Source organism: Ambystoma mexicanum, chromosome 5p (assembly GCF_040938575.1).
Source record: "Ambystoma mexicanum isolate Mex_15411 chromosome 5p, UKY_AmexF1_1, whole genome shotgun sequence".
In the NCBI taxonomy this organism is placed as follows: domain Eukaryota; kingdom Metazoa; phylum Chordata; class Amphibia; order Caudata; family Ambystomatidae; genus Ambystoma; species Ambystoma mexicanum.
In genome coordinates this window covers 152,504,747-152,523,730 of record NC_090930.1, presented here as the reverse complement: position 1 = coordinate 152,523,730, position 18,984 = coordinate 152,504,747, and the positions used below count along the sequence as shown (strand labels likewise).

The 18,984-nt window shown below is 50.0% G+C and overlaps 1 protein-coding gene across 3 annotated transcripts in view; it reads left to right on the top strand.

Moving 5' to 3' along the window:
* Positions 1-18,984, top strand: part of LOC138480808 (ligand of Numb protein X 2-like) — a 1,017,991-nt gene that overhangs the window by 209,981 nt on the left and 789,026 nt on the right. Inside the window, exon 1 of one of the 3 annotated variants that reach the window (XM_069612554.1) lies at positions 2,767-2,982. The exons of the other annotated variants lie outside the window; for them this stretch is intronic. The gene's annotated coding sequence lies outside the window, so the exon portion shown is untranslated. Of the gene's footprint in view, positions 1-2,766; positions 2,983-18,984 lie in introns of those variants that run through there. 3 annotated transcript variants of the gene reach the window in all.

The following is an 18,984-nucleotide window of genomic DNA, read 5'->3' as shown; positions in this document are numbered from 1 at the left end:
CAAGACTGGTAAGTGGTCAGAAAGCGTTTGGGGCAATATCAGAGCCTTAATGGCAACCCTAGCTAGTTCTGTGGACTTTTGGATGTAATCAATCCTAGCGGAACTCCCATGGACAGCTGAATGGAACGTGTATTCACGACTGTCCGGGTGAAAGGAACGCCATATATCAACCAGGGCGAAGTCTTCTGCAATAGAGTGCCATTTCTTGGCTGCCCGGGAATGTATAGTTTGTATGGAGGAGGACCTGTCAAGCGACAGTGACAAAGCTATATTGAAGACCCCTGCCCATACCACCTCATACCCAGGGAAAGTGTAAAGATACTCAGAGTATGTCTGGAAGAATTCAGGGCAGTCATAGTTGGGGGCATAGATGTTTAAGAAAAGAACAGACCACCCCGCAATTTCTCCTGCTACCAGAATAAATCGCCCCTCTTTATCTGCCACGAAGTTATGTCGTTTAAATTCCAATGACAGATGAATATATATCGCAACTCCCCGGGAGCGAGTGGTAAATGATGAGCCATACCTGTGAATTCCTCACCCGGCCAAACTGAGGAGTTGTTCCTTCCCCAAATGGATTTCCTGGAGAAAAAGGACGCTTACATTGTGATTCCTGGTATAGTTTGAAATGAGGCGGGACTTTTTCCCGTTGGTGAACCTTCGAATATTCCAGGTAAGCAACGTGATATCCCTACTAAGCAAAAGTTCTGTTCCCCTTAGGGGGCGTCGAGTTATGGCCAGGACCCGGACAATGATTGCACGAGAGGCCTTCAGCGGAATAGAGGCTTGGTGAAGTGGTCGACACATAAGAAATGCGGTGCTAGCCGGGTGTTCTAAACTTCTGTAAGTGGGTACCCTCCCATTTCCCCCCCATGTAAACCTGCAAAACAACTTGAGGAACCATTAACCCCCCCTCTCCATCCCCTCCCACGCCGGAAACACCAACCTGACGGCCATAGACTTACAACCCCCTCACCCCAAACACAGCTAACATCCCTAATCAAAATCACTTTGCCGCTGGGCACCGGGGGAGCCGGCGGCCGACGTGCATCCTGGTGATGGAGGCGCATACCCACGTATGTGAACCAGGATTGAGCTTCCGAGACCCCTGGGTAAGGTAATATTCGCCACCAGTCACTAGATGAAGCTCAGTAAGGACCTCAAAGTAGGTCTCTATGAAGAGCCCGACCCACCCCCTCCCCGGCTAACACTGGATACTCCCCAGGGAGAGGTGCCTAGATCTGGAAGTTCAGAGGCAAATCGTTCAGCCGCCTCGGGAGACGTAAAAAAAAGTTTTCCCTTCATACAGCACTCTGAGCTTCGCAGGGTACATCGTAGAATAACAAATCTTTAGAACATTCTTGGCTGCCTGGAAGGGCTTTCTCTGGTTTGGAAACAGCCTGATCATTGCCGAGCCCCATCGCAGAGTTTTCTGCTCCCACGCCGCCCAAAGGAGGACGTTGCGGTCCCGGTAGTTAAAAATGCCGGCAATTATGGCTCTCTCAGGAGACCCAGGGGGCGGCTTAGCCGCCAATGAGCTTGTTCCACCATGAACAAAGGCGACAAGGGAGGATCATCTAGGACGTCCCTGAGTAACTTCTCCACAAACTGTTCCATGTTTTCAATTAATGTAGATTCCGCACTCCAGTGATCCTTGTATTGTTTCTTCTTGACCTCCCTTCAAGGACATCATTTTTCACCACCACCTTCTTCATCGTTTGCTGTAGTGATGCAACCTCTCGCTGAAGAACTGTGATTTTTGTCCTCCCCGTCGCCGATCCGGTGCTCCGCCTCCGACATTCTGCCACATAATTTATCAATCTGAACCACGGCTACATCAACTTTACACGTTCAGGCATAAATTTTGGCACCCAGGTTATCTGTACTGCTCTTCAGCGCTAAGTGTCTGATTAAGCGTTGTGATATCCAACTTGGAAGGACCTGGTTCGGATTCTGGAAGTGTTATGTCGCGATCCATTCTGGCGAATTGATCTAGCTTTGATTGCTTTTTCTGGTTACCCATTACCCCACTCACCGTGGAGCTAAGGCTCTGAGTTTGTGTGGGGCCAGGTGGGAAAAACTCTCCAGCAGGGAGGGCCAGAGGAGCGTGATGTCACATCGGAAGCAGGTCAAATACTACAGTCCATACAAAAGCCACCTCAAACGTAGGTCTCAATATCGGCGTTGAGCCCAGGACAGAGGATTGCATATATTACCACAGAGGGGGTACCAAAGGTTTAGTGGAAGCCATACCCCCTTCATGACTGAGAGTTCCCCGAGATGGTGGGGGGGGGGGCAAGTCCCCGTCAGTTATGAGGTTGAGCTGGTCTGCCGCCTATTGACCTCGCTTCCCGCAGAGCCAGCACCCCGAGTGTCACTAGACTTGCTGGTTGGTAATGCCGGGGTCAACCACCCTGACCACATCCACAGGATCGCCCCACCCCCAGTGCTGGCGTAAAGGTCAGGGCCGCCCAGGCAGTTTGCTGTGACCACAGTTCTGGGGATGAGGTCCGTGTGGGGGCGATTACCCAGTTAAGTTGCACTGGTGAGTTCATGACCGAGAAGGGGGGCAGCCCCCACAGGCCCGGCCAGTGATAAGGAGGGGCTCAAACCGGGCTCGCCGGCTCAGCTATGGGCCCCCCTCCCGCCTGCAACAAGGAGCGGAACACGCAGCAGGGCTGAGTCCGTGGGGGAGGTGGGGAAATGGCAGTGTCCTCCGGTCCCCGCCCCCCCCCCCACTCACCATGCAAGAATCCGCCACGAAGCGCTCCGAAGATCCGGGGCCGCACCTCAGCCCCTCACGGGCCGCCCCACTGAGTCACGCTCGGAGCTCCTGCACAATGGGGTCACCTGCAATCACCGCAGCGGCTGCTCCATACCGCGGCAGACAGCCCAGCGGGCCGCGGGACGCTCCAAAGCAACACGAGGCCCTCCAGTGTAGAAGGGAGAGATGGTGGGAGCCAGGATCCGAAGACCCCACAGGTATGATGCGCATCCCGGGCTCAACTTGCGCTCCACTCCCCAGCATAATCCACCGAGCCACAGGGGTCAGTCACCACCAAATCTAGCCCGATGCTCAACTACTCCCCCGCAGGCGCCGCACCATCGGCACTGCCTCCCGAGGTGGGGATGAGCCATCCAGCGCGCCACAGCCTCGCGGCCCAGTCATCAATTTCACTAGAGCCACGGCGCGCTCATGGTTCGGGTCAGTATCCTCGTGTACAGGAGATGTTCCGACGCAACCCTCTAAAATTCGTTCATCTGGTGGCCACGTTTAAAACCAGGTAACATGGCCGGATGTCTGCGCATCCATCGGAGCACTTTCAGGCAGCGGCCATCTTACGAGCTTCGCAACAGCGCCCCTCCCTCCTCCCTATTAACATTTACATTCATCTGTTGCTGGATATTTATTCCAAGTTTGACCTGCGCTACCACTCTTATGCTGATGACACCCACATTTATGTACTAATACAGCCTTTGGAAGCAGTAGATTAAGTGCTAGACTGTGCATGCAAGAGAAAATTCGATGCTGGAGAATAAGCTTCAACTAAACCCTTCCAAAACCGAAATTATGGTACTCTGATTCAAGAAACAAATGGCTAATAAGCAGTCATGTTTCCTGCTCAGCGCTCCTTGATGTCACATCTACGTTTTAAGTGAAAAACGGGGGCTGTATTTGATGCAATTTGCTAGTCAGTGAAACTTTTAAATCTGTGTATTTCCCCCTTTAAACATTTGAAGCCCCTTTTGCCTCTTATTTCAGAGACCGACCAGCTTTAGTTGGGGCATTGGTTAATGTTGGATTACTGCAATGCGCTCCTTAATATAGCGCCTTCAGGTCGCACTGAATGCAGCTGTAAGGCTTCTCTTTTCTCTGCCTAGCGATTCATCTATCTCTCATTTTCGTAGAAGTCTTCATTGGTTACCAGTGCAGTAGAGGGTTCTTTTTTAAGACCCTATGTTTGGTTTTCAAATGTCTTCATGATCTTGCCCCCGCTAACTTTCATCAAAAATTCCAAAACACCCCCTTCGTTCTATGAGGGGTAATGCTTTGGTGGTCCCCCTGTCTAAATGTATCTGGTGACAGATATTTTTCTATGACCAGCCCACAAGCATGGAACAGGTTACCTGCCGATCTCCGTGAAATCGACCCGAAGTGATTAAAGACCTTTATTTTTCTCTTCGACCTATTACTAACCGATTCAGCTTGTTTCTTTCCGATTACGCATCGGCGCCCGCCTCCTTTTGGAAATGGGCAATACACTCCTCCAAATCAAATGAATGCGCTCGCAAAAGGGGCCAGAAATTAATGTAATTATGAAACCAAAGTTCTGTAAAATGTCTATTTAATTTTCATTTTGATCCAGTTACGTAGTTTTAGAAACTCGACAGAAATATGCAGTGGTACAACACTCCATCATTGTACAACCAGGCCGCACCTCCAGAGCGTTCAGATTACCTGTCTCTCGAGGTTCAGCTAGCTTTCAGCACTCTGGTGTTGCACAATAATGGTCTTATGACAGCGCCTCCAGCTACCATCCTTTGATTGTGCTGCATTACAGGAAAGGTCAGTATGCTTGTACTGGTTGTGTTTAGAATTAATGTGATTGGTTAAACTAGATGTCAGTTTCCCCCTACTGCAGGGATTTACAGCCAATAGGATGGCAGGAAACGGTGACATATTTTTTGATTAAGAGCAGCTGGAATCAAAAAACATGCTGGTCACCTGTTGCAGTTACGTTTTGTACAGTTGGCAGCTGGAAATTAACACCTATAGCAGAGAAGCCAGCTGGGAGCACTGTGACCGGTGGTACAAAATGGTATCAAGAGGCAGTGCAGCCTCTGGCAACTGATGAGCGTTTTTAGCTATTGCAGTGAATAAGAGCTGGGAGACGTGTCCCGTTTGCACCAAGATGTAGCATGCTATGGTAATTATGTTTGTCTGATGGTGTCTTAAGCTGAACGTATCCTTTGTACCACCTACTACCTGCCTGGGAGTCTGCCACTTGCACAAGATAGTGGCAGAGAATGGAGACTTCCCTGCCTTTAGGTGGTGGCCGGCAAGGTGAAATTCAGTAGTAGCGTTGTAGTTTCCCTGTGTATACATTCATTTGACTAGGTGCATTTGGTGGCAGCGCCATGGTACGTCTATGCTTCATGCAGACAATGGCATGCATGGGTGTTGCTGCTTGAACTGGGTAGTGGTTAGTAGTAGGCTAATTTTTACCTAGTAGTGGCTAAAATGAACATTTGCACTTTCTCTGTGATGTAGTTGACAAAGGGTGTCCCTATTTGCAATACAGCCAAGGGTTGCTGTTTGCACAGAGTGGCAGATAAGGGGTGTCCTAGTTTGCAGTGACTAGCAAATGCCAGCTCTGTCTCTCCAACATTGGGTTATTAAGTCTACCCAGTTATTTTCTGGTGACTTACTTGCATTGAATGCATCGCATTTTGTGTGGAAAATGTATTCTCCACCAAGTGCTATATCACAATGTTAAGGGTATATTTGTTGCATGCAAGCACCAGTGGATGCAAAAACACAGCTCTTTACATTTTGGTAAACGAGGGAAACCAAGATGACACCTTTGATCAATTGGCTTCAGAGAGAAATGGAATTGAAATCCACAATGAAGGTCTGAGCTGTTATTGCTTTTCCTGTAAAACTTAGAGGTCTGGGCAGTCAGCATGCTAGGAAGTAAGGAACCAAGTACTAGTGAAAGAATGATGGCAGTGAGAACAGGTTATAGGACGCCCAACCAATAGCAGGGCAGGGGGGGTTCGAAGGAGATTCCTGTGAAGGGCAGCGTGGTGACAAGCTTAGAGAGCGCTTGAAGGGTTGACATAGGCAGTGGCTGCTGAAGTCTGGAGGAGAGCAGGGGCTGTGGGAAGGGAGAGGCTGTTAATTACTTTGGGGCTGATCCCAGTTGGAAGAATGTACTAGAGAGCTCAGATTGTTGAAGGGGTTCAGAGGTTTGAAGGTGTAGAGGGAAATCTGCAGTGTGTCCTAGAGACCATGTTGCTGAAAGGGTAAGGGACATTTGAGGCACTACACAAGCTTCGTGATGGGTCTTGCAAAAGCTGGAGAGATTTGACCGCTATTTGGAAAGCAAAGCGGTGTGGCTGAGAAGCCACTGATTTTAGCCTTCTGTGGGAAGATCATTGATAGAATTGCAAGTAATACGAGGACCAGGCAAGTGCAAGATGCTGCAGGTACAAATCCACAACAACAAAGCGTTGAATAATGCAGCCAATCATGACATTCGAAGGGATTGTGTCCTCCGACGTATTCCTCATTTTAGATATCTCCTTCCAGCTCTGCTGGCCTCGGAAAATTTTTTCTCCAGAGGGCGCTGCGCGTCGACGTCCCTCGAGTCGACGTCCCTCGAGTCGATGTCCTTCGACAGCCGCCGTATCGACGCTCGACGTCATCCTGCCTATAAAGGCCGCGCGCAGCGTCCGTTGCTCAGTTCCGTTTTTCCGCGCTACTCGGTGCCTCGGAATACCGTTGCTCAGTTCTTAGTCAGATAATCCTATTTACCTCGAGTTATTCGATCCGTACTCGATGGCTTCCTCATCGGAACCGACAACTCCTCGATCCGGCTTCAAAAAATGTCGAGATTGTGGGAAAAAGATGTCGTTGACCGATCCTCACAAATTGTCTGTGGTGCTTGGGAGCCGAACACCATTGTTCGGAGTGCGAGGACTGTATGTCCATGACAGCTAAGGCCCTGAAGGAGCGTAGGGGGAAGCTGGAGAAAGGTAAGACTTTTAAAGCTTCTTCTTCGTCGACGAAGTCGAGACATTCGTCTCCTCGTCACCATTCGCGCTCCAGGTCTCGGAGTGGGTCTCTTCACTCCTCGAGATCGAAGCACTCGAAGAGGAGACGTCGAAGATCCCCTTCTCCGTCTTCCTCTTCCTCTGTTTCGCCAAAAAGAATCCCTTGCCCCACGAAACATAGTTCCCGGGCTGAATGGGAGGAATTCAGAAAAAATATGATGAGCGTCTTCGAGAAAGCGGCCTCGACCCCCTCGAAGACTGCCGAGAGCGATGCTCTGGTCGAAAGACCCGAAGGTCAAAAACTCCGCAAGTCGCAGTACCCGGCGAAAGAAACCTCTCGAGCGCGTCTCGAACCCTCGAGTAGGACTATGACCTCCAAACCTTCCTCGAAGGTTCCGTCGACGCCGTCAACGAAGGTTCCGTCGAGGTCGATGTCTTCGACGCCGTTGTCGAAGGGACCTTCGACACACGGGTCTGTCGACTCGACGCCGGCCTCGACACCGGCGTCGACGCCGAGAAAAGTCACGGTGACCACACATCCAGTGACGATCCCCAGGCCCTCGACGTCGATGGCGTCGATATTGTCGAGTAGAATTCCAATTCTGTCGAGGTCCTCGAGGCCTCCACCTCTGTTTTCGACGCCACGCTCGAAGCCTTTGACGTCGGCGTCGACGACATCGACGTTTTCGAGGCCAATAATGACAAGTTCGGCACCCTCTGCCTTGGAAATGGGATTTACTCCCTTTATGAGTTCAGAACAATTGAGAACTATATCCTCAATTTTAGAAGAGGGTGATTTGTCTGAACAAGACACATTTGAGTTACAGGGACCTGTAACCCCAGTTAGAGAGGAATTTTCCTCTGAAGAGCGCAGATTAAAGGATCTTCATGATTCTTTACATGAGGCAAGTGGGTTAGACACTTCCCCTGAGGTGGATTTTGCTAAGCCAGACCCGGGGGAGCATGCTGAAACCCCCTACAGAGCCTTAATGGCCAGGATTACAGAGTTCATGGGGTGGTCTACACCTTCACAATCTTTCCAGCAAGATGACCTCACGGATATTCTTGACAAAGGCCCACAAGAGGATCCAGTGGTGCCCTTTCATAAAGCTCTTCAGAGAAAGATCATGACAAACTGGGAAACCCCAGATGTAATACCAGCAGTAAATAAAAACTGTCTGCAAAGTACAGGGTATCTTCCACAGACCCAGAGTTCTTGTCTAAACATCCATCCCCAGAAAGTCTGGTGGTACAAGCAGCATCCTCTACCGATGTCAAGACGGCTTATCCTACAGTCCCACAGGACAGGGACGATAAAAAATATGATGCTATGGCAAAGAAAGTCTTTTCAGCATGTATCATGGCGTTAAAGTCTGTTAATGCTACTTGCACCCTTGCTAGGTTCAGCCATACACTTTGGGAGTGTGCTTCTACAGCGACTGACTGCATCCCGGAGGGAGAAGAAAGGGATGCGTTCCTGAATATTATACAGGACGGTAAAGACGCTATGTGCGAATCCCTCCAGACGGGCATTGATTCGGCTGACAGTATCAGCAGAGCAATGGCGGCAAGTACATCAACCAGGAGGTTCGCTTGGTTGAGAAAGTCGGGTTTTGCCCCAGATGTGCAAGCCAGGCTCTTGAACATGCCATTTGATGGCTCTTCTTTGTTCGGGAAAAAGGCGGATGACAGTTTAGAGAAACTGCAAACTTCAAAAGCAGCAGCAAAATCCCTAGGAGCTGCAATCCGTCGGACTCCTTTTCGTCCCACAGGAACCTCTGCGAGGGGCAAGTCCTTTCGCTTCTACTCCGCATTCGGAAGAGGTAGAGGACGACCGGCTCAAAGGGGTCAAAGAAGAACTACCCGAGGTGGACGGGGTAGATATTCTAAAGCCGCAGCAACAGCAGGTGCCTCTTTACCATCGGCATCTGCATCAGCCGCCCCAAAACCACTCTGAGGACTCCCCTCACAGGACACCTGTAGGAGGCAGGTTAACTCAACATCTGACGGTATGGCAGGCTATCACGTCAGATGCTTGGGCATTGGAAACAGTCGCCAAAGGTTACTGCCTGCCTTTCCTACGTATACCTCAGAGTCATCCACCGGGGATCAGCTCTCAGAAAGCTCCAGATCCGCTCCTCTTGCAGGAAATTTTGGACCTGCTAGAGAAAGGTGCCATAGAACCGGTACCTGTAGCGGAGAGGAACAAGGGCTGGTACTCCTCTTACTTTCTCATTCCGAAGAAAGACGGAGGACTGAGACCCATCTTGGACTTGCGAGAATTGAACAAATTCCTCAGGAAAGACAAATTCAAGATGGTCACTCTTTCTCAGATCCTCCAGGCCCTTCAGTTTCAGGACTGGTTGGTATCTCTGGACCTTCAGGACGCTTATTTCCATGTGCCTATCCATCTCAAACACAGGAAATACCTGAGGTTCGCAATTGGCAACTCTCACTATCAATTTCGAGTACTGCCTTTTGGGCTGACCTCCACCCCGAGGGTCTTCACCAAGTTAATGTCGGTAGTGGCTGCAAGTCTAAGGAGGGAAGGGGTTCACGTCTACCCCTACCTGGACGATTGGCTGATCAGGGCTGTTTCTCCGGAGCAAGCTCAGATCCAGCTAAATCACGTGTGCTACTCCCTTCACAAGCTGGGCTTCTCCCTCAATTTAAAGAAGTCTCAAATGATACCATCGCAGAGACTCCAGTTCATAGGAGCGATCCTGGATACTTCCCTGGGAAAAGCCTCGCCACCAGAGGTGAGGGCTCAAGATATTCTACAGATGGTTACCAAGTTCCAACATGCCCAACGTCTCCCAGCCTTCGACTTTTTGTGGTTGCTAGGCCTCATGGCATCCTGCATTTTCCTTGTGCCAGAGGCTCGCCTGAGAATGAGATCCCTCCAGTGGGCACTGAGGACTCAGTGGTCACAATTCTCAGGGAGAATGACAGATCTTCTTCAGGTTCCCGGCAGGGTGGCTCGAAACCTTCAGTGGTGGGCCTGTCAGGAGAACATTCTGAAAGGAGAACAGTTTTGGCAACCCTGGCCGGAGATAACAGTAGTCACGGATGCCTCACTCACGGGGTGGGGAGCCCACGCCAACGACTTGACCATCAGCGGTCGTTGGTCTCCATCGGAGTCCAGACTACACATCAACCTGTTAGAGCTGAGAGCCATCAGACTTGCGTTGAAGGCTTTCCTGCCAGCTGTACAAGGGAAGAACGTCCTGATAATGACGGACAACACGGTGGCCATGCATTACCTCAACAAAAGAGGAGGCGTAGGATCACTACCCCTGTGCAGAGAGGCGATGCAGCTCTGGTTTTGGGCAATCCAAGAAGGAATCTCTCTATCGGCAGTTCACCTAGCCGGAGAGAAGAACTTGACAGCGGACGCTCTGAGCAGGCAGAACACAGTCTCCCACGAGTGGGAGCTAGCTCAGGAAGTCCTTCAAGAGATCTTCGCCCTTTGGGGAACCCCTCAGGTAGATCTGTTCGCCACCAGCCTAAACGGGAAATGCGACCTGTTCTGCTCAAGGGAATTTCCTCCGAGAGGAGCTCTGGGAGATGCGTTCATAGTGGACTGGGAGTTTCCGCTTCTGTACGCGTTCCCACCGGTCCCTGTCATTCCTCAAATGATCAGGAGGTTGAGAAGATTCCGGCGAACCATGATCCTAATTGCCCCGGATTGGGCCAGGAGAACGTGGTACCCGGACCTTCTAGACTTGTCCATCTGCCCTCCAATTCGACTTCCTCTCAGAGAGAACCTACTCTCACAGAAGGGAGGTCAGGTTCTCCATCCAGACATCAAAACCCTCAACCTTCACGCTTGGCTTCTGAACTGCTGAGGTACAAGCATTGGGACCTCCCTGATGATGTTATGGAGGTGTTGCTTTCGGCAAGGAGGCCAGCAACAAAGTCTTTATACCGCTGCCGTTGGAACAGATTTTGCAGCTGGTGTAGAGAACAGAATATCGACCCATTTTCATGTGGTACACCAATGGTTTTGTCCTTCCTACTATATTTGGCAAATTCAGGCCTTCAAGTTGGCACCATTAAGGGCTATCTCGCAGCGCTATCTATCTTTAAGCGTACTGCGGAGGAACCATCCTATTTCAAATTACCCTTGGTAATACAGTTTCTAAAGGGGTTAACCAATGTTTATCCCCCAAGACCATTCCAAGTTCCCCTATGGGATTTAAACTTAGTACTAACTTTCCTGATGGGTACACCTTTTGAACCTCTCCATTCTTGTTTGTTAAGATTCCTTACCCTTAAGACTGTTTTATTAATAGCACTTACATCTGCTAGAAGGGTGAGCGAATTACAAGCTCTTTCTTGTAAACCCCCTCATACAATCTTTCACAAAGACAAAGTTGTCCTGCAAGTGAAGCCTAATTTCCTCCCAAAGGTAGTTTCTGAATTCCATATCTCTCAGAAGATTACCCTACCATCTTTCTATCCTCCTCCTCACCCGGGGAAAGAGGAAGAGAGGTTACACAGACTAGACCCTAGGAGGGTTTTAAGTTTTTACATTAGTAGGCTAGCCAGGATAAGACAGGCAGACCAGCTGTTTGTAGGTTACGCAGGTCACAAGCTGGGGTTACCAATAACTAAGCAGACCATTTCCAGATGGATCATTCTAGCCATTCTGGAATGTTATAAACTGGCAGGGAAAGAGCCCCCTCAAAACCTTAGGGCTCATTCGACCAGAGGTATTGCAGTTTCATCGGCCCTCAAAAGAGGCGTGCCGATTAAAGACATATGTGCGGCCGCTACATGGTCGTCTGTCCATACCTTTACACGTTTTTACAATCTGGATTCCTCCTCTAGTCAAGATACTAGGTTTGGAAGGGCTGTACTGCATTCTATTCATCAATAGAAGACAGCGTGAAGTCAGTACTCCCTCCTCCGAATATAGAATACTGCTATGGGAGCCTATCTAAGATGAGGAATACGTCGGAGGACACAATCCCTTCGAAGAACAAGTTACTTCTTACCTTGTAACGTTCTTTCGACGGGATGTTCCTCCGACGTATTCCTCATCGACCCTCCCATCCATCCCCGCAGTTCTACTTCCCTTGTTGTTGCAGCTTACGCTCCTTCAGGGTGATTAGTCTAGTCCAGACAGTAATACTGTGGGCTACAAAACGGAACTGAGCAACGGACGCTGCGCGCGGCCTTTATAGGCAGGATGACGTCGAGCGTCGATACGGCGGCTGTCGAAGGACATCGACTCGAGGGACGTCGACGCGCAGCGCCCTCTGGAGAAAAATTTTTCCGAGGCCAGCAGAGCTGGTAGGAGATATCTAAGATGAGGAATACGTCGGAAGAACATCCCGTCGAAAGAACGTTACAAGGTAAGAAGTAACTTGTTCTTCTTAAGCGAAGGCAGATTTTTAAGTGAGTGCGTCAAGCTGGTAAGCTTAGCGGAGCTTGTCATTATTGGTTAGTGAGACTGATTCCCAGTGCACTCAAATGTATTCTACTGGCTTGTCAATGCAAGTGCACTTTTTAGCTTATTGGGTAGGTTTAGCAAAAGATGTTGATTTTGAAATTGGTGTCTAGGCTTGTCTCCTTTGTAGAAGAACGTAAAAGAAGCCAATGTTTCGAAATGCGCATCATAGGGGGCTTAACCTGAATATCGGTAAGGCATTTCGCTATGAATTGCACGAGGTCCCGCCACTTTGTTGTTCTCCATCAGATAGTACTCAGATTTCACTGATGTATGTTCAGATAATGCAAGACTGGAGCTAGGGCATGGTAGCGATGGATGCGTCTCCTTATTCAAGTGGATAATCATTAAATGTGGTTATACTAGCAAATGTGGATTATAATAACACAAGTGGAAGCAATAAAGTGTCATAAAGTGCTCTAAAGCACGTGATAACGATTTTACGAAACATTGGCATCGTCCTAGTGCATAACGTTTTAAGCCTGCTCTCTCACCGGAGGAACAAGTCCTCTCTGGTTGTGCTGATGTCATACTCAAAAGGTGCACCACACGTGAACAAGTCTGAAGTACATTTGTTCTAGTCCATGGCAGTGTCTAGCTTTTGGATGCTCACATTATATTATACCTTGGGTCATGCTGATTAAATCCGCATTCCAGCCAAGTACATTAATGTCACACTGAACAAACCGTTTCATACTTGCAGCTAATTTCCCTGCTCGTGGAATAGTAGTGGTATGTTCCATTGTTGAAATGTGCAGACAAAACTCACAAATGCATGGGGCAAACATTGCATGTCAAGTTCTCCTCCACCAACACCAACCCTCCCCCCTCCGGGCAAACGATTCCTATGCAACAGTGATTAAACCTATTGCAGTACTATAGGGCTGGTATTCTCTCCTGGCAAAGTCCAATACGCCTTCGTCTCATCCACTCCATACTTGTGGTTCACGCCCTTTCAGTACCAGGACTCGTCCCGAGGCCCTTGCTGCAATTTGGATACTGGAGTTCGCTGAGGACATGGCACTCTTCCCGGCAGCGCTGTAGTCCACCCCACCCCTCCCTGGTGGGGGCGATTAGTACCGGAGTCGCCCCCGAGGTGCCATCGAAGAGGGCTAAAGTCGATACCGACATGGCTGAGGTTCCCCTGCCAGGGGCTAAATCTACCAGGGTTCCTCCTGAGGGTTCCACTCTAGCCGGGCTAATCTTCCCGGCAGCGCCGAGGCTCAACAGACATCTAAACATACCGGGTTGGCCCCAGAGGATCCCTCTTTGAGGGCTAAATCTAACACCAGCGTCACTGAGGTTCCATGACCGAGGGCTAAACACTACAAAGTTCCAATCACCAGAAACCAGTTGGTGCTGTCGCAACGCAAAATGAACTCTACCTCCTCAGTAGTTCCATCTTCTGTGAGGCCAGTGTCTTTTGCGCCACAGTAGCGACCCAAGTCCATTCGTAGTGCGCCATTAAGATGTGATCCTTCGGGTTGGTTCCGGGGGCTTTACGGCAGAATGATCCCTTCGCTCCCTGAGTAGAGTGGTCGGCTCCGACTAGATTGTCTCTGCCCCCGTCTCTTTGCCAGTGACCTCCTCACTGCTCTATTACATGGATCCATGGTTGTCCAGGCCGACGTGGCAGCCAGTTTCTACTGAGTCATGGGCATAGCCTACTCCAACTCAGTGGCCTACTCCTCCGCAAACATCCCATTAGGCATTCTTTCAGAGGTTTCAGACGCTGATGCATTTGGACCCCGTGAAGGAGTATTTGAAAGGCATCTTTAGAGAAAATATGCCAACCCCTCCAAGGATGCCAGATTTGCTTCCGCCTCTGGTGGAGTCCCAACTTCTGACCCCACTCCCCTGTGACTGTGTGCCTCTGGCGGTTCCTCTGCCACCACTCCCCTGTGATCCTGCACCTCCAGCAGTTCCTCTGATTTAGGAACCGGCTCCTTCATAGGCACTGGGCTTGCAGCCTTCAGCAAATTTGGAGTGGTGGGAAGAAATCCCACGGTCAGCGACTGCTTTCCATGACTGGCACATTGACCTGATGGGCTTTCTTGAAATCCCAGTACCAGAGCTCCTTCGGTGGAGGGGTTGCTGGCGAGGGCACAGTCAATCAAGAGATCTGACAGAACGGGTATTATCCTGCAGATAGACGTGCTAGCTGAGGCGAAGAGTCTGGAGTACATGGTCATTCCCACAAATAAGATAGACCTCCGTTACTGGCTCTTGCAGACCGAGGAGGTCATGCTTTTTGCCTGCCTGCGGTAGCGGCCGACCATCTTTGCAAAGCCAGTATCTGCAGCGTCCTCTTCTGTGTCCCAAGTGCTCAGCAAGGAGGATCGTATCCTTGCGGGCCTGGGCAAACGATGCCTTGCAGCTCAGGCAAGCCAGCGCCACAGCACTGTTCGCAGCCACGAATCAGCTACTTTAGAAAGATCTCGGTTTGAGAAGTTCAGTTCTCCAGACCCATTGGGCGAGTTCAAGGGCGGTTTGGCAGACAATAGACTGGTCGCGCAGGACCTCCTTTAAGCGGCTGTGCACCATGTCGACACGTCGACTAGGGGTGTGGCACTTGATAGGCATGGTTACACGCTACGAAATTCACAAAGAAGGTGCAAGATAAGGTGCTTGACCTCCCGTTTGAGGATGTGGAGCTATTTGACAGCTCGACAGACAAGCTGGCTAAAAAGAAAGACAGTACTTTGACCATTAAGCCGTTGTCAGTGCCAACTAAATCAGCCTCCTCCAAACAAGCGTCTTTGTTTCAATCAGAGGCACGGTCCAGATCTTTTTCTGGATTCAGGTGATTCCAGGAGCGGAAGGCGATACTGCAGATCAGATAGCACAGAGTGAAAAAAGCAGCAGATAATTGCTCCCAGGGTGTTTTTCTCCAACCAAACTGCATCAACTAGCTCTTCTAGCTCCTCCACAGACAAGGTAACTAACCTTGTTCTGTCCCACGGGACTCTGGTGGGGAATTGGTGGGAGATCTGCTTCCACTGGGAGGCCTGGAGGACCATAACCAAAGACTCGAGCTGTCTGTCACCAGCAGGGAGGCCCTCCTCGTTCCCCCCCCCTCCACCCTCCCTGACCGCACCTCCTGCCCTCCACTGAAGCAGGTTGGTTCCCCCTCACTCTGGGCAGGGATTATCAAGCTCCTAGTGATGAGGACGATAGTTCCAGCCCCAGAAATGGGACAGGGTTCTATTCCCATCTGTTCACTGTGCCAAAGTCCAACCAGGCAGGTCTGCACACTGTTCTGTACCTTGCAGGCTTCCATTATTTCCTCCCACTCCAAAAATTCAAGATGAACACCCCGGTGCGGATCCAGTCGGCCTGGATCTGAACGATGCTTACCCCTATATGGGCCTCATCAGATTTTTTTGAGATTCTCACCAGGGGAGCACCATTTTCATTTTAGAGCCCTTCCTTGTGGTGGTCTCAACTGAGCACCCAGTGTTCTAAAAAATTATAGGTGCAGTGGCCTCCTTCCTTAGTCTCCAGGGTATGCATGTCTACCCATACCTGGATAACTGGCTGGTAAGGGTGCTCTCGCCGGAGAAAGTGAACTCTCACCTTCATTACATCTTTGTTTAAGACTTGGGTCTTTATGTCAACTGGAAGAAGTCAAACCTGACCCTGTATCAAAGCTTAGTCTTTATCAGCTTCCTTTGGTACACTCGGGAGGCCAAGGTATTCCCGACACCAAAGAGTGTATCGGACGGTCTGGGAAACTAGCTCCCTCTTTCTTTCGGCCAGTGACACCACAGCGTGGTGGTGTCAAAATCTGTTGGGGCTGATGGCCTCCTCTGTCCAGGCAGTCCCTCTGGCCTGGTTGAAGCCGAGGAGGACTCTGCTGATAGTTGAGGCTCTCCTAGTCACTGGGGGTGGATCATAGGTCACAGCGGATTCACATTCCTCAGGACTTGAAACAAGACCACCTCTGGTGGGCAGATCCCCAGAATCTATTGCACAGGTTTCTCTTGTGATGGTCGCCTGGGGCAATGGGTCTCACAACAGACTCATCCTTAGTAGGATGCGGGGGGCAATGCTGGACGATTTCCAAGTGTACGGCCTGTGGGCTGGGGTGTACCATTCAGTCACATCCATTATTTGGAACTGAAAGACCACCTTCTGGAGCTAAAGTTTTTTCCAACCCAACATTCGGGCCAAAAATGTGTCCAAAAGAACACAGTGCTGTTTCAATGTTCTGCGTCAATAAGCTGGGGGACACAAGATCTCCTCCCCTCATACGTCTAGCCCTCAAATTGTGGGAGTGGGCAATCGCTCACAAGGTGTGGCTCCAGGCAGTCCACATGCCATGGGCGTTAAATGTGGAAGTGTACCAACTAAGCCAGCTTACAGAATCCAACTACAAGTTTCAGCTACATCCAGCAGTGGTGAGGATATCTTCCACTGGTGGGATTTTCCCAAGGTGGATCTATACGCATCCAGTGGGGGGGGGGGGGGGGGGACAGGGTGGGACCTCTGTGGGAGGCACTAGAGATCCAGTAGAATGGGATGATGGCGTATGCCTTCCGCTGATACAAAGGGCCCTGCAGAGGTCTCAGGAAGCAGAGCACTGTTCGCTCATACTAGTTGAATCATGGTGGCCAGCCAGGTTCTAGTTTTCGACCCATATCAACCTGGTAACACAGAAGCCATTATGTCTACCACTTCGCAGTGACTTACTGTCATTGGAGGAGGGCAAGATTCTCCACTCATCCCCACAATCGCTGAGCTTGACAGCATGGTTCCTGAGGTCAGATCCCTAGGTCACCTGAGACTCGGACAACATGTGAGTATTAAAAGGGGCCCGGAATTGTTCCACCAAGGCCCAGTACAAGTGTAAGTGGCTAAGATTCTGCCATTGGTCGTTGGAGAAACACAAGAACCCTTTATCGGCTTCTCTCAATGATGTTCTTTCCTTTATTTCTTACTTGACAGTCTGGCAATAAGCCTGACACCTGCAGAACTTACTTGTCAGCACTGGGTACCTTCTCCCTCTGGAATCCGCTAGTAATTTGTGATTTTGAGGGACTGTGCATGCTGTTTCCTGTGGTCCAGCCTCCTCATCCCAAATGGGATTTAAATGTCATCCTAAAAGCCTTGTTTCACAAACCGTGTAAGCCAATATCTTCTGCGGAAATCAAACTGGTGTCGTCCAAGACTGCATTCCTTGTGTCCATAACATCAGCCAGGAGAATAAGCGAAATGAGGCCCTAGCGGCGGGTGAGCCCTTCACGACAGTTTGAGAAAAGGCGGTGTTACGCGCACACCTGTCTTTGCTAGCCAATATAGTATTTCATGTTTACCATGAGATTTGTCTCCCTGTGGTTTCTTCCAAACCCAACTTCGGAGTTGGAGAGAATTCTTCACACCTTGTACTTTAGGAGGGCCCTTAAGTTCTACCTCGACGGGTCTAGGGAATTTAGGTAATCTTCTCAACTATTTCTTACAATCGGGGGTGGGAGGATCAAGGGTGCAGGAGCTTCAAAGAAATTAATATTTTGTTTATATTGCGCTCGTACACAAGTGTTTCAGAGCGTGACCAAGCAAAGGTTGGGGAACAGGGGAGAATAAAAACGACGATCTTACTAGGCCCAGTGACATTGAGAACGCGCAAGTGCATGGGATAGGGAAAAGGGAGAAAGGGCATGGAAGGGGGGAGAAGTGGAAAGTGAAGAACAGAGGAGACGGATTAAATAAGTAAAATAAATAAAAGCGATAAACAGTGGTAGTGCAGCCAGCAAGTGGCAAGTGCTAGGTTAAGCAGATAGGGTATATCTGATAAGTGCAGAAGAAAAAGTGGGTGGGGGACTGAATGGGTACAGAAACAGAAACCAATGCCAGGGGAGGCCCGGAGGCAGTGCAGGAGGGTGGCAGGGTGAGTAGGTACCTGGGCCCGAAGGACAGAGGGTGGCCAGGTGCACGGTGCTGAGAGCGCAAACAGATCAGCTGGGGAGAAGAGGGGCAAAGGCAGGAGCGAAGAGTAAGGTCTTGAAGTGCTTCCGGAACCTGAGATGGTTCTACTCCAGTTTCAAGGTGGCAGGGATGCTGTTCCAAAGGGAGGCCCCAGCCGAAGATTGAGATCTACCCCTAGCTTGTTTCTTTGAAAAACGACTGACCCTGAGAGAGTTAGAAGTAGAGGAACAAAGAGCTCGAGAGGGGAGGTATTTACGGAGGGATAGTTGAAGGTATTTTGGACCCAGGCCCCAGAAAGCCTTGTGGACAATGCAGCAGGTTTAAATCTAATCCTTGCATCCACTGGGAGCCAATGAAGGGATTTCAGAGCTGGGAAGATGCAATCCCAGGGCTTGAGGCCAAGGACAAGTCTTGCATTCCTGTTCTGGATTAGTTGTAAAGGGCGGAGAGTGGAGGCAGGTAGATTTAGAAAGAGGCTGTTACAGAAGTCCAACCTAGAGAGAACCAGAGCTTGGGTGACAGCGAGCTTCTGAGGGAAGGAGAGGTAAGGCAGAGTACCTCTGAGGAGGTGCAGTAAGAAGTTTGACTTTTTAGACACAATGGAGATGTGTGCAGAGAAGGAAAGTGTGGAGTCAAAGATGACCTTGAGGTTGTTAGCCTCGCAGGTAGGGGTAGGAGAGGGCCAAGGGAGGCCGGCCAGAGGGTGAGGGGAATGGATGGTGAAAGTGTACCAATGAGGAGGATCGGTCTTGTTGGCATTTAGACAAAGATCGTTGGTGGAACACCAATTTTGAATGGCAATTAGGCAATCAGAGATGAGGGAAGGA